Source organism: Myotis daubentonii, chromosome 10 (assembly GCF_963259705.1).
Source record: "Myotis daubentonii chromosome 10, mMyoDau2.1, whole genome shotgun sequence".
Classification (NCBI taxonomy): Eukaryota; Metazoa; Chordata; class Mammalia; order Chiroptera; family Vespertilionidae; genus Myotis; species Myotis daubentonii.
The window spans coordinates 69,388,870-69,403,120 of record NC_081849.1 but is presented as its reverse complement, the minus strand read 5'-3'; the positions used below and the strand labels follow the sequence as shown (position 1 = coordinate 69,403,120).

General features: G+C 42.0%; 1 protein-coding gene and 1 pseudogene across 9 annotated transcripts in view; one reads left to right on the top strand and one right to left on the bottom strand.

Moving 5' to 3' along the window:
* MAGI2 (membrane associated guanylate kinase, WW and PDZ domain containing 2) overlaps positions 1-14,251 on the bottom strand; it is a 1,174,807-nt gene that overhangs the window by 616,550 nt on the left and 544,006 nt on the right. The gene's annotated exons all lie outside the window — the stretch shown is intronic.
* On the top strand, positions 7,080-7,803 carry LOC132211527 (small integral membrane protein 29-like; annotated as a pseudogene).

Below are 14,251 nucleotides of genomic sequence, written 5' to 3'. Positions count from 1 at the left end.
ATGAGAAGAGAGGGTTAGCTCTCGGGACCTTGCAGATGAGAAAAGCCTTCTGTCCCCAATTTTCCACTCTTCCTCTTCTGTGGCACAGCTTCCATGTAAACACATTCTCCACACATCACAGCAGTGAAGGTGTGTGTTTCTGATTAATTAACATATAGCTGATCTTAATATAAAGAAACTTTCTTTCTAGAGGATTTGGAAATCTGTGTCTCATTCAGTATTCTGCTCCAGAGGCCTGTATCCTTAAGAGTTACTGAATCAACCTCAGAATTGGTAGTTAATCATAATCAATCAGAGAATTGGTAATAAGAACATGTTGTCCACTTAATTGGTACTATCTCTTCCTGTCTATATTCATTTTATTATTAACTAGAGGCCCAGTGCATGAAATTCATACATAGGTAGGGCCCCTAGTGGCTGCTAGCCACTGGCCAGGGCCTCCCTTCCCTAGCTGCCAGCTGCCAGCTGCCAGCCAGGGCCTTCCTTCATTCCGTGTCGCCCCCTGGTGGTCAGCACATGTCATAGAAAGCAATCAAACTCACAGTCTCCTGGTTGAACTCCCAAGGGGACACTTTGCATATTAGTCTTTTATATATATAGACTAGAGGCCCGGTGCACAAAAATTTGTGCACTGGCAGGGGGGTGGGGGGGTGTCCCTCAGCCCCACTTGTGCCCTCTCATAGTCTGGGACCCCTCAGGAGACAACGATCTGCTGGCTTAGGCCCACTTCCGGGTGGCAGAGGGCAGGCCCAAACCCTAGGTGCCTGCCCCGCAGCCCCTGGTCGGGCTCAGAGCAGGGCCGATTGGGGAGTCGGGGCGCCACCCCCTGTCATGCACAGAGCAGGGTGGATTGGGAGGTTGCGATGCCACCCCCAGTCACGTTCAGGGTAGGGCCCATCAGGGGGGTTGGGGCTCTGTACCCTGTCACACACAGAGCAGGGCCGATCAGGGGATTGGGGAGCTCCCCCCTGTCACGCACAGAGCAGGGCCGATAGGGGAGTTAGGGCACTGCCCCCCGTCACACACAGAGCAGGGCCCATGGGGGGGTTAGGGTACCACACCCTGTCACACACAGAGCAGGGCTGATCAGGGGGTTGGGGAGCTCCCCCCTATCAGGCACAGAGCAGGGCCGATCAGGGGGTTGGGGCGCCTTCCCCTGTCACGAACAGAGGAGGGTGGATAGGGAGGTTGTGGCCCCGCCCCCTGTCACACATAGAGCCACAAGGCGATCAGGGGGTTTGGGCGCTGCCTCCTGTCACGCTGCACCAGGGGCCAGGAGGCCTCGCGGCTTTTACTATATAGGATAGAGACCTGGTACACAGTTGGGGGCCGGCTGGTTTGCCCTGAAGGGTGTCCCTGATCAGGGTGGGGGTCCCGCTTGGGTGCCTGGCCAGCCTGGATGAGGGGATGATGGCTGTTTGCAGCTGGTCACACCCCCTTCAGGGTGGGGGTCCCCACTGGGGTGCCTGGCCAGTCTGGGTGAGGGGCTGAGGGCCGTTTTCAGGCTGGTGGGTGACTGAAGCGCCCAACCTCTCCTTTTTTTCTGTTTTTGTTTTTTGTGTTTTTTTTTGTATTCTGGGATTTATTTACCTCTATGGCTGTCACTGGAACTGAGAGCCGGCTTTAGCTCTGAGGCTCGGCTCCAGCTCTGAGACCTCGGCTGCTGAAAGCAGGTATTTTGGTTTGTTTGGCTTCTATAATTGAAACATTGTTGCCATCACTGCCACTCTAAGCTCTGAGGCCGAAGCTGGCTGAAAGCAGGTTTCTGGGGATTGTTTAACTTCTATAATTGCAACAATGTTTCTTAGACTGCAGCTCAGAGGCCGGTAGCGGCAGGCGGGGAACATTGGCTTCCTCCATCACTGGAGCAAGCAAGCCTCCTGTTCGCTTCAGCTGCCTGGCTGCCGGCTGCCATCTTGGTTGGCAGTTAATTTGCATATCACCCAGATTAGCCAATGGGAAGGATAGTGAAGTTACAGTTAATTACCATGTTTGTGTATTATTATATAGGATGACCACTTCCTAACTCCTTCATTTCAATAAGTTATTACCAATAAAACTGTGAGATCCAGAAATTTGTATGTTGGTATTTTACTCTGTCTTTTTTTAAATATTGCTTTTTTTTTCCTCCCTGTTCTACTTTATTAGTGCATAATGCTGTCATTAACATGATTTTCAATGTATCTCTTCTGCAGTCACCTGTTGAATAACAAGAAGATACTTTCTTGTCAAGAGTAATTCCTTGTAGTTCCTAAGTTCGTATCCATTATATCAGCAGTTTCCTCCGCATACCATCTGGGCTGAGCTAGCCTGTAGAAACCAACCATCATCTCAACCCTGTCACATCAATCAGATCTGTCGGAGCAATTTTAAAAACTATGAGCTTCACTCTGTCATCGTTAAATGATCCCTTTTACCCACTGCTAAAAATATTACATGCCTTCTGACTTTGTTTAATTGTTCTCAGAGAGCAATTTTGTAGACTGTCATTGTCACTTAAAGTTTTTGAAGAGCCAGCTCTCAAGCAGAAACTGAAATGATGAAGCTCAAAAAATTAGTTTACCACCCCAAAGAGGGTAATACTAATATAGTCAAAGCCCCATAACGCTATTGGCTTCATATCCAGCTGTGAGAGAGTCAAACTCTAAGTTCCCTCCCCCAAGCTCTACCCTTTCAGAGTCTTCTTCCAGGACAAATTATCAACTTCTTATAGGCTCAGTTACAGGAGCTTATAGACCCTGAGGTTAATTTCTGCCTAGATCACGCTCCATGGTTTTACTCAGTCTGAAATTTGGTGCCAAAGAATGCTTAATGAGCTCCAAAGAGGCAATCACCAGCACAGAAGTGAATTTAAATTTCACACTAATGCCAGCTAGTGCTTCTTGGGCAGAACAGCAGCCAACCAACCTACATTTTATAGCTGTCTTTTCCTCATTTGCATTTGGGTTTTCCTCTATACAACTAGCACCTCAATTTGTTTTTAACACACATTGTTCTAAAGTACAGGTTTTAATGTTCTATACAGATATTTCGTTTTGATTTAGTCTGATGGTTTTCTGATTTTATATAAGGCACATTAATTCTCTGCCTCTTTTCTCCCTATTCCCCACTCCCAATTCCCTCCATTTTCACTACACAATACAAAAGAAGACACAATTGGATAAATTATAATGTGGCATGGAACAACTTAATGTTTTCTGATAACAATAAAAGATACAAAAAGAATCATATAACATTTTTGTGTTATATTTTACCACTGGTGATCATGATAGTTTAAGGACCAGTAATCAATTCCTAAGACCTTCCAAATGTCAAAAAGGGAATCCAAATGACAGATTAGAGGAAATGTACCAAGAGCACTGAAGCCTCACAGTCGGGCATGTCAGCGTCAGGTTGATGATAATGTTCACTGTGCTTAAACTGGGCGGTTTTCCTCATTTTCAAAGGAATTCTTGTGGCTTATAAATGGCTGGTACCATTGCCAAGGTGGTAACAATGCAAAAAACTATCTTTAAATTCTGACCTGGTACTATTGATTTCTCTCTAAGAAAATCAAATAATTAAGATTTTATGCAGTGATTCCCTGAGGCCTAAGCTAAACTGGAAAACAGCATCATTTTAGTACCAGTTTAGTTCTGTAGTACAAAGGGTCATATAGGAAATTAACCATTTGAATCATTTATTCATTTTTATTCATACACCCAATAAATATTTACTGAAAACCACTGTGTGCCAGTCATTATGGGAATCAGATGAGGTGTTAGCAACCTTAGAAACTGAGTCCATTAACAAGAGGTTGGCAATAGTAGGGATAGAGGACCAAACCAGAGGAAAAAGCATTCTCTAAAAAAGGGTACTTCAGGGATATCTAGTTTTCTGCTTGTAAAATTTCTAATACTGGTCCTCAGTAGGTTTGGGGATCAAGGAGTCCACAATCCCAGGAACTGCTCCACCTGGCAGTGTCTCCATCAGACCCACCCTGATCTCACTAGTAGGTTTGGTTTGCTCTAAGCATAGCTGCATCTGTGGTGGCTGAGCTGGGCTGGGCACAGAGCTGAAGGAAGCAAGAATGAGTATGTGTCACTGGAAGTTAGCACAGGGCCTGGTTTCCTGCCAAAGGCTTTCAGCGACATGGGAACAGGTGGGAAGGCAGTAAACTCTTGTTCTAAGCCAAGATTTTAAGTTTTTACATGAAAAGTTTGAAAAGTGCATTTTACTGCATCTCACCATATGGCTACTCAACTGGCGCACTTTAAAATTTCATGATGCTATCCGGGTTCAATATCAATCATTTCTCCGAGACACATTCATTTGAGACTTTGAGCATTATTCCATCAGAGTTATAAGTTCTTTAACATTAGCTTTCAACTAGCCTCAAGAAATAGAATATACCAGCTATTAGTTTTCCAGCGAGTGAGGCCCAGTTTTAGTTACTTTGAAAATACTCTTCCCTTGAATAGCCGAGCAGGAGGAGGAGAAGAGCTGGAGGAGAAGGAGAAGAAAAGAAAAATGGGGAGGAGGGAAAGGATGTCAAGGAGGAAATGGGGGAGGAGGAGGAGGAGAAGGAGAAAGAGAAGAGAGTAGGAGGGTGAGGAGGAAATACTTCCTTAAAAACAAGTATTATAAATTACCCCTCCTTAAAACCAAGATTTTTTAGTTCATTGACAGCATATGTAAAGCAAATGATGATAAAAGAAAGCTTTGGAATAAAATATAATCCAGTGATAGAGGCTTTTGTTTGGAATTTGAGAATAAAGAGATGTAAGAACTTCCTCAAATTTGCTTTCAGTCCTATGACCTTTTGTAGCACTGCCCTAGCATTGCTCCCAGTCCTACTGAATATAAAATAATTAATTAATGTCAAGATTCATTATAGAAAAATAAAGCACTCAAATGATAATAAATCTACATATATTGTTTGATATCAATCCCATGTTCTTTGTGTCTTTAATTATATTTTTGTTAATTCTATTAGAAATTATATTACAAATCTTAATTCTATTTCCAACAACTTGACAGGGCATTAGTTGGTGAATAAACAATTTGTAAGGCACAGACGCCTAGAAGATGGAAATTTCTGTGACGTGAAAAAAGTCAATGACAGAACTTAGTCTAGGCTCTGAATATGAAATAAAATATGTCAATATACATTTTTTTTTCCTTATTGGATATTTTCAGTCCATTGAGTTTAAAACATAATTAATTTCCCCCCAAAATAAGCTTAAAATCAAAATCCCTTTTCATAGAGGTTTTGCCTTATTCAAATCATCCTATATAATAACAGGGTAATATGCAAATAGACTGAATGGCAGAAAAACCCAACAACTAATCAAAGCTTAATATGCTAATGATGTGCTAAGGCTGCTCAACCACTCACTATGACATACACTGACCACCAGGGGGCAGATGCTCCGACCAGTAGGTTAGCTTGCTGCTGGGGTCTAGCTGATCAGGACTGAGCGAGATGGGCCGGGCACCTCTGGAGCTTTCCCGCGGCCCGCCCTAACCCAATCGTGCACTGGTGGGGTCCCTCAGCCTGGACTGCACCCTCTCACTAAGATTGTGAAGATGTTAGTGATGAAACCTGTTAAGACACACTTGTAGGAAAAAATAAGACATGTACATAAATAACCAAAATACAAGTAATATGAAAGTAGGTTTTGGTTAAATGCTATCAATGTTCAGAGGAGAGATTATCTTCACCTGAGTTCAGGACAGCAGGAAATCTTTTCAGAAGAGCTGGCATTTAAGCAAGGCCATGGCAAACAGATAGGGAAATCTAAGTGGAGGGGAAAAGATGGCCATCATATGGAGGTAGGGCACTATTCTAAACACTGGTGATATTACAGAGAACTTAGGCATAAAGCTTTGTTCTCACGGAGCTTATGTTCTGGGGAGAAAACAGGAAATAAATATAGAAAGTAGGTAAATAATACAGTATATTGGAAGGTGATAAGTGCAATGGGGAGAAGTAAAACTGAGTAAGGAGGATGGGGAATGTGGTCCCATTTTAAATGAGGTAATCAGGATAGGCCATAGCACAAAGACGACATTTACATGAAGTGACGAAAAAACACGCCCAAAGATCACATCAAGAAAAACTGAAGCACAAGGGGAGTGTTGATTGATGAAGTTGTTGGCAGAATAAGGAGAGATTGCAGAAGGCCTCAAATGCCAAGTTAGGGAGTTTGGATTTCATTTTGAAGACACTGGGGAGGTGTTAACAATTTTGGAAGAGCGATTTTAAAAGATCTGGTTGTACTTTATGTAGATGACTCTGGCAGATAGATTAAGTGGAAGGGACAAGAAGGAGGCAGGGAGGTCTTCTACTACATCCTCTAAATTAGAATGTAGAAGGACTACATTAAAAGTACAGAAATATTTGGCTTATATAAACTATTTCTTTTATCTGTTCATTTAATATATGGAGAGGAACTTTTACATGTCAAATATGACTCTAGATTCATGAGATGACTTTAGTGAACGAAACAGGCAAATTTCCCTACCTTTGTGGACTCTGCATTCTAGCAGGAGGAGTCAGACAATACACATAAGCATAATATAAACAATGAATATAAGTAAATACAATATAAATCTGCAGTGTGGGAGAAAGCAATATATCTTCTGAAATAAGGATAGAGTAGGCTAAGGGGACCATGAGAGTACTGGGTGAAGGGCAAGAGGGCAACAGGGCAGGTGTAATCTTATTAGCCTTTACAATATTCTCTATTCCAAAAAAGGGAATATTCACACTTCCAAAAACTGTTATAAAAATGTCTATGCTGACATAAGGCAGATATAATGTATATAACCATTTACTTTTAAAAAAAATATATGTTTTTACTGATTTCAGAGATAGGAAGGGAAAACGAGATAGAAACATCAATGATGAAAGAGAATCATTGATTGGCTGCCTCCTGCATGCCCTCCACTGGGGATCAAGCCTCACCAGGGCATATGTCCTGACCCGGAATTGAACAGTGACCTCATGGTTCATAGACTGACACACAACCACTGAGCAACACTGCCTGGGCAAAAGAATTGTTTACACTTTAAAACACATCAATATGGGCCCGGGAGCCAAGCGAGGGCAGGGCGTTCCTGTCCAGGCTGCAGCGGCAGGAGGGAGCCCAGTGAAGGCGCCCTCCTGAGGCACTGCCCATGCTGACTACACAGTCCTCCAGCTGCTGATGTCATGAGTAACACCACAGTGCCCAATGCCCGCCAGGCCAACAGCGACTCTATGGTGGGCTATGTGTTGGGCCCTTTCTTCCTCATCACCCTGATCGGGGTGGTGGTGGCTGTGGTAACGTATGTCCAGAAGAAAAAGCGGGGGACAGGCTTCACCATCACCTGCTCCCCATGTACAGCTATGACCCCGCTGAGGAGCTGCATGAGGCTGGGCAGGAGCTAGTCTCTGACGTGGGAGACCTGAAGGTGGTGCACGGCTGGCAGAGTGGCTACCAGCACAAGCGGATGCCCTTGCTGGATGTCAAGACCTGACACCCTCACCTTCAGAACCATGGGGTTCTGCCGTCTGCGGCTTCCCCTCCTACCTGCCCACCCAGCCCCCTGCTGGGCACCGGGTCTCCACTCCTCCTACCCATCCCCCTCCGTCTGTAGGCCTTTGTGGGCTGAGCCTGCTCCCAGGCACTGGGGGTTTTTCCCCTTGGGATGGGCAGAGCTTTGCCCTGTGGGCCCCTTTAGCCCTCCCTGACTTGGCTTGGGAGCTTCCCATGGTGACAGGGCCTGATATATAGTCTTCAGTATACATATTTTGTAAATAAAATGTTTTGTGGTTAAAAAAAACACAACACATCCATATGTGCAATGGCCAAAGAAACATAAAGGTATCTCTAAATCTCATGTCTTGATCTACATGAATAATGATGGATATTACCCACAAGTTACACCAGGAGAAACTCTAAAAGTAAATAATGTTAGCTTTGTCTTTCCAGACAGAACCCAGACAAATATATCCCACAGGAGACCACTTTGGACTTTAAATGATAAAGGAAAGAATGTTCTTCTAGAGGCCTTGGTTCCTATTAGAAATAAAACAGTGACTTGTTTCCTGACATATAAGAGTTAAGTACAAAGCTTTGTAAAAAGTTTGAGAAAATTAATGCTCACATCAAATGCAATTTCAAGATATCATTTAGTTCTAGTGACACATTATTTTCCCAAAAGCACTGGTTACAAGTTTTGTCAATGATATTTTCTAGCAACATATTTGTGGATCAGATCGATATACTTACTATAATGATAATTTTAAATAATTCTAAAATTAGACCTGGAAACTCTTAGAATTGTACTGTTTGAATAAGTCTTTTGATTCCTACCCAACAGAAGGATGGTGAAAGTCCAGCAAGCCTCACAGTAAATGATATATTTGGCACTCTTAAGTTTCCAAATTACTCATTTAGCAACTATAACTCTATGCCTACTCACTACAATGATGTATAATGGGTACTACTAAATTGTGTTATCATAATGAGTTTGCCTATGTAGGAATAGATTACAAGACACAAAGTAATATTTTCTAGTAACAAAAAAATAATAATGTATTCTTTAATAAATGTAAATTCATGTAAGAACAACCTCTTGGAGATAACATTATAAATACTGGGAAAATGACAGTAGAAGATCTTCTGAAGGCACTAGGAACCAACCACAAGTAGGCAGAAACTGGAAAAAAAGAGAATGGTACTAATGCATTTCCTAGGATTCTTATTGCTTTTGCCTCAAGGAAGAACACACAGTAGAGTGTAGAGTGACTAGAAGTTAGATAGCTTAAGTGACTTGAAAAATCAGAGTTCAGTTTAGGGAGTACTAGTTCCTGAGAAATTAAAGAGGACATTCTGTGCCATTACCCTTTAACCCTTCTCAACCTTCTCAACCTTCCTCATGCCGTGACCCTTTAAAACAGTTCCTCATGTTGTGGTGACCCCCAACCATAAAATTATTTTCATTGCTACTTCATAACTGTAATTTTGCTACTGTTATGAATCGTAATGTAAATATCTGATATGCAGGATGTATTTTTATTGTTACAAATTGAACATAATTAAAGCATAGTGATTAATCACAAAAACAATATGTAATTATATATGTGTTTTCCGAGGGTCTTAGGCAACCCCTGTGAAAGGGTTGTTCGACCCCCAAAGGGGTCGCGACCCACAGGTTGAGAACCGCTGCTTTAACCAAAGATCAAGGAAAACACCTGGTGACCAAAAATGGATTTATTGAATGAGAAATGAAAACACACACCATGAGGAACAATGGGTTATCATCTCACCTATTCTAGAATTTGGGCTTGTACTATGTTCTTTAGGGGACGGTTCAAGAAGCTGGGTTTTGCTCTAGATTTGATGGTATTAGGAAGAAGTAAAGGTAATTCTAGGTTTGGCCATCTTAATGTTTCTTAAGATTGCTAATGAAGCAGTAGTCATATTGGGGGGGGGGGTAGTCACTTTTATGGATTGGACACATTTTTATGGATTGGACAATGTTCTTGTTTTTGTCTGATTTTGGATATGATTATTAGAGTGATCTTATTTTTGTCTTGATTCATCATGGCCACAGACTAGCCCTAGCTGATATTTGTATTCTGAGATTTTCTTTTTATCTTAAGCAATAGAATTCTACAGCCTATTGTGAGTGTCTGGCTAACTCCTGGCCACAGAAAGTCGACCTGTTACTTCTAGGCCAGTTGTTAGTTGTCAAGGTCTTCTTTCCTCTTTCTCATCTGAAAAGGGAACAGTCACAGAAGAAAGCTTCAAATTCTGCTCAAATATATGGCTTATTCATGAACTACATGTATATAGGCAGAGTCCAAGCAGCCTGTTTAAAGCTAAAAAGAATAAACATTTCAGCAGCTATTTACATAACACAAGAGTGAGAACAAGTCTGGTTTCGAACACATAATGCAGTTTGGAACTTCAGCATGATTAAGAACCCACTAAAACAAAAATACACTTTTCAGAAGAACATAGAAGAAAACAGAGTAATGTTCAGTATACAATTAGAGATATGAAGAAACAAGAAAATGTCACCCAAAGTCAAGAATAAAAGGAATCAATGAACATCACCACAAGATGGCCCATGTGATGGAATTAGCTGATAATTATTTTAAAGTGCCCATTATAATTATGTATGAGGACATAAAGTAAAATAATAACAAGGTACAGATAGGAAATCTCAGCAGAGGAATAAAAACTAAAAATTTTTAAAAATTAAAATATAATATCTGAAAGAAAAAATTCACTAGCTGGGCTTAAGAGCAGATTAGAGAAAACAGACCAAAGAATCAGTATCAGTAAAACTGGTAGAAATGATCCAGTTTGAGGTTACAAGATTAAAAATATTAAATGAAAGAAACAGAACCCTGTAATTTGTGGTGCAACATTAAAAAGTGTAACATATGTATCCTTAGTTATAGGTGGGGGAAAAAGAGTGGGAGCAAAAATATTATAAATATTAAAATAATGGATAAAGTTTCTCAAATTTATAAGAATCATAAATTTACAGATTTAAGCAGTTGAGAAAACATCAGGAATTTTTAAAATTCAAATCATACTCAAATAGTTGAACCTCCTAAAATAAGAGAAACAATTTAAACAGTCAGATAAAAGGACACATCCTACCTAATAATAGAGAAACATGGTAATTAACCATAACTTCGCTACCCTTCCCATTCGCTAATCAGCAAGATATGCAAATTAACTGCCAACCAAGATGGCGGCCGGCAGCCACGCAGCTGAAGCGAACATGAGGCTTGCTTGCTCCAGTGACGGAGGAAGCCAAGGTTCCCCGCCTGCCGCAGCCCAGGTCTGAGCTCCAGATGCAACAATGTTGCAAATATAGAAGCTAAACAAACCCAGAAACCTGCTTTCAGCTGCCAGTGGGCTCAGAGCTTAGAGTGCCAGTGATGGCAACAGAGTTTCAATTATAGAAGCTAAACAAACCCAGGTACCTGCTTTCAGCCAGCCACAGCCTCAGAGCTGGAGCCGGTTCTCAGCTCAAGTGACAGCCATAGAAGGTAAATAAATCCCAGAATTAAAAAAAAGAAGAAAAAAAGAGGCTGGGAGGTTCAGTCGCCCGCCAGCCTGAAAATGGCCCTCAGCCCCTCACCCAGACTGGCCAGGCACCCCAGTGGGGACCCCCACCCTGAAGGGGGTGTGACCAGCTGCAAACAGCCATCATCCCTTCATCCAGGCTGGCCAGACACCCAAGCGGGACCCCCATCCTGATCTGGGACACCCTTCAGGGCAAACCAGCCGGCCCCCACCCGTGCACCAGGCCTCTATCCTATATAGTAAAAGGGTAATATGCAAACTGACCCTAACAGCAGAAGGACTGGGAATGAATGGTCACTATGACACACACTGACCACCAGGGGGCAGACGCTCAATGCAGGAGTTGCCCTCTGGTGGTCAGGGCGCTCTCACAGGGGAGGAGCTCTGCTCAGCCACAAGCCAGGCTGATGGCTGCCAGTATAGCGGTGGTGGTGGGAGCCTCTCCTGCCTCCTCAGCAGCACTAAGGATGTCCGGCTGCAGTTTAGGCCTGCTCCCGCTGGCAAGTGGACATCCCACGAGGGCTGCTGGGCTGCCAGAGGGATGTCTGATTGCCATCTTAGGCCCAATCCCCCGGGGAGCGGGCCTAAGCCGGCAGGTGGTCATCCCCTGAGGGGTCCCAGACTGTGAGAGGGCACAGTCCGGGCTGAGGGATTTCCCACCCTCCCCCCGCCGAGTGCACAAACTTTTGTGCACCGGGCCTCTAGTCATATATAATAAAAGCCTAATATGCTAAGCGTCTGGTCGTCTGGTTGTCCATTCAACCAATCAAAATGTAATAGGCTAATGATATGCTAAGGCCACTCAACTGCTCGCTGTGACATGCACTGACCACCAGGGGCAGACAGTAGACCAGTCGCTATGACATGCACTGACCACCAGTGGGGCAGACTCTCCAACCGGTAGGTTAGCTTGCTGCTGGGGTCCAGCCGATCGGGACTGAGGACAGGTCAGACTCACCCTGGAGACCTTCCAACGGTCCTTCCTTGGCTGGCCAACCTCCCATGTCCCTCCCTGGCCCTGATTATGTACCAGTGGGGTCTCGGCCTAGCCTGTGCCCTCTCACAATCCGGGACCTTTCAGGGGATGTCAGAGAGCTGGTTTTGGCCCGGTCCCACAGGCTAGGCTGGGGGACCCCACAAGGTACACAAATTCATGCACTGGGCCTCTAGTTATTACATAATAGAATGTGGTTACAAATGACAGCTAAGTTGTCCTTAGAAAGAATGGAGTCTAAAAATGAAAGGAAAAATAAAACGGACCAATGAGAATTTTATATCTAATAAAAATATCCTTTAATACTGAAGATGAAATAAAGATGTTTCAGATAAACAAAAATTAAGTGAAACCATCACTGTAGTGTGCAGATCCATACCACAAGAAATAGTAAAAAAAAGTTCCTCAGCCAAAGAAAATTGATGGAAATTTGAGTATTAGGAAAAGATGAAAATGGTGAATAGAAGTAAATATAAAAATAAAAGAAAACTGAAAGTTAATAAAATAGTTGGTGATAATTAAGTCAAAGGAAACAAATTATACTTCCAATGTCCACTGTGAAGGTCATGGACTTGCTAAACATTTTTATATTAAGTTAAAATCATTTGAGTAGTGCCTGTTGAACTACTCTGAATCCTTAGATGCTCAAACCTGTGTCAAGTTTAGCAGCAAACACTAATTTTAAGGGAACTGCTTGTTAGCATTGCCCTTGTTAGATATTCCTGACACAAACAGTGAGACCACTTGGGCAATCAATATAAAAAGCATCTCTTGTGAAATTAATTGGAAAATTAGATTTCATGTTTAAATATGAATTCTAAGTGATTCACTAAAACAGATTAAAATAGTTTTCAAACTAACCATGGCCCATGTCAGCTTCCTTCACTACATGCATCTTTTTTTTTAAACAAATTTAAACAAACCATAGAATGAAAGCAAATATCCTGACATTTCAGATCAGCTAGCATTCAGTGAGGGCGTTCGTTTCTATTGGAGTTACCAAGTTATTTGCTTTAATGCCCCTCATTGCTCTAACATGCCTTTATGCACCTTGACAAATGGTCTCTATTATGAAAGATGTATTATAAGGATCAGGATTTGCTTTTACATGTACTGAAATTCAACCTTTGCAGGCCACGGTAATATCATTTGTACTATGTTTGACACCTTATTACTTAAGTTAGCAGAGCATTTGAAGACTGGATGTTTAATAATGCACCTTTATAAAAGGATAAGAATTTATCATAGTGGGGGTGATACTAAATGATTCTGAGCTTAAGAATACCTTTCTGCCCCTGCCGAGTAGCTCAGTTGGTTGGAGCATCACGAAGTACACTAAAAAGGTTGTGGGTTTTATTCCCAAGTTGGGGCACATACCTAGGTTGCAGGCCTGATCCCCTGTCAGGGCTCATATGAGAGGCAACTAATCAGTTTCTCTCTCACATTGATGTTTCTCTCTCTCTTCCCCTCCCTCTCTAAAATCAATAAATATATCCTCAGGTAAGGATTTAAAAATAATAATAATAACTCCCTGTAATTGTGTGGGAGAAACATACTAAACAAGAAATTAGGAGTTCTGGATTCTAGCTCTGGCCTTGGTGGTAACCTAGATATGGCAGCTTCTGAAAATCACCTGGTCTCGTTTGTTTTTGTAAAAACATGTACTGGAATGTTTCAAATATTCCTTTATATAAAGGGATAGTTTAATGTTTGCTATATTTGTAATGGGATGGTTGAATTGTATAAAAATGTTTGTTTGCTTTTACTTTTAAGCATGTTTCAAAGGGTTTATAAGCTACAGGTTTTAATATTCATTTCACTAAAGATAAGAAAGCATCCAGAATATGTGATAACAAAAAGTCGTAATTTGGGGCCTATTGTATATCTTCATGAGTAAAGGCCTATACTATACATCTACACAGTGCACAAACACCTCTGAAGATCTGATTCATATCTGATTTGATAAAATGTCAGGCACCAGTTGATGATATGTTTGCTGGAACATGCTAATACCTAGTTCTGCCATAAATATAAGTAGCATATTACGAAGGTCTATAGTTTGAAGTAAAATTTTGAAGTGTAACTACCTTTCTTTGGTCACCCAAATGTGTCTATCACCCAGCTCAGCAAACAAGTCTGACCTTAGCAAACACCGAAGAATTGCATCAAGTGTGCTGCT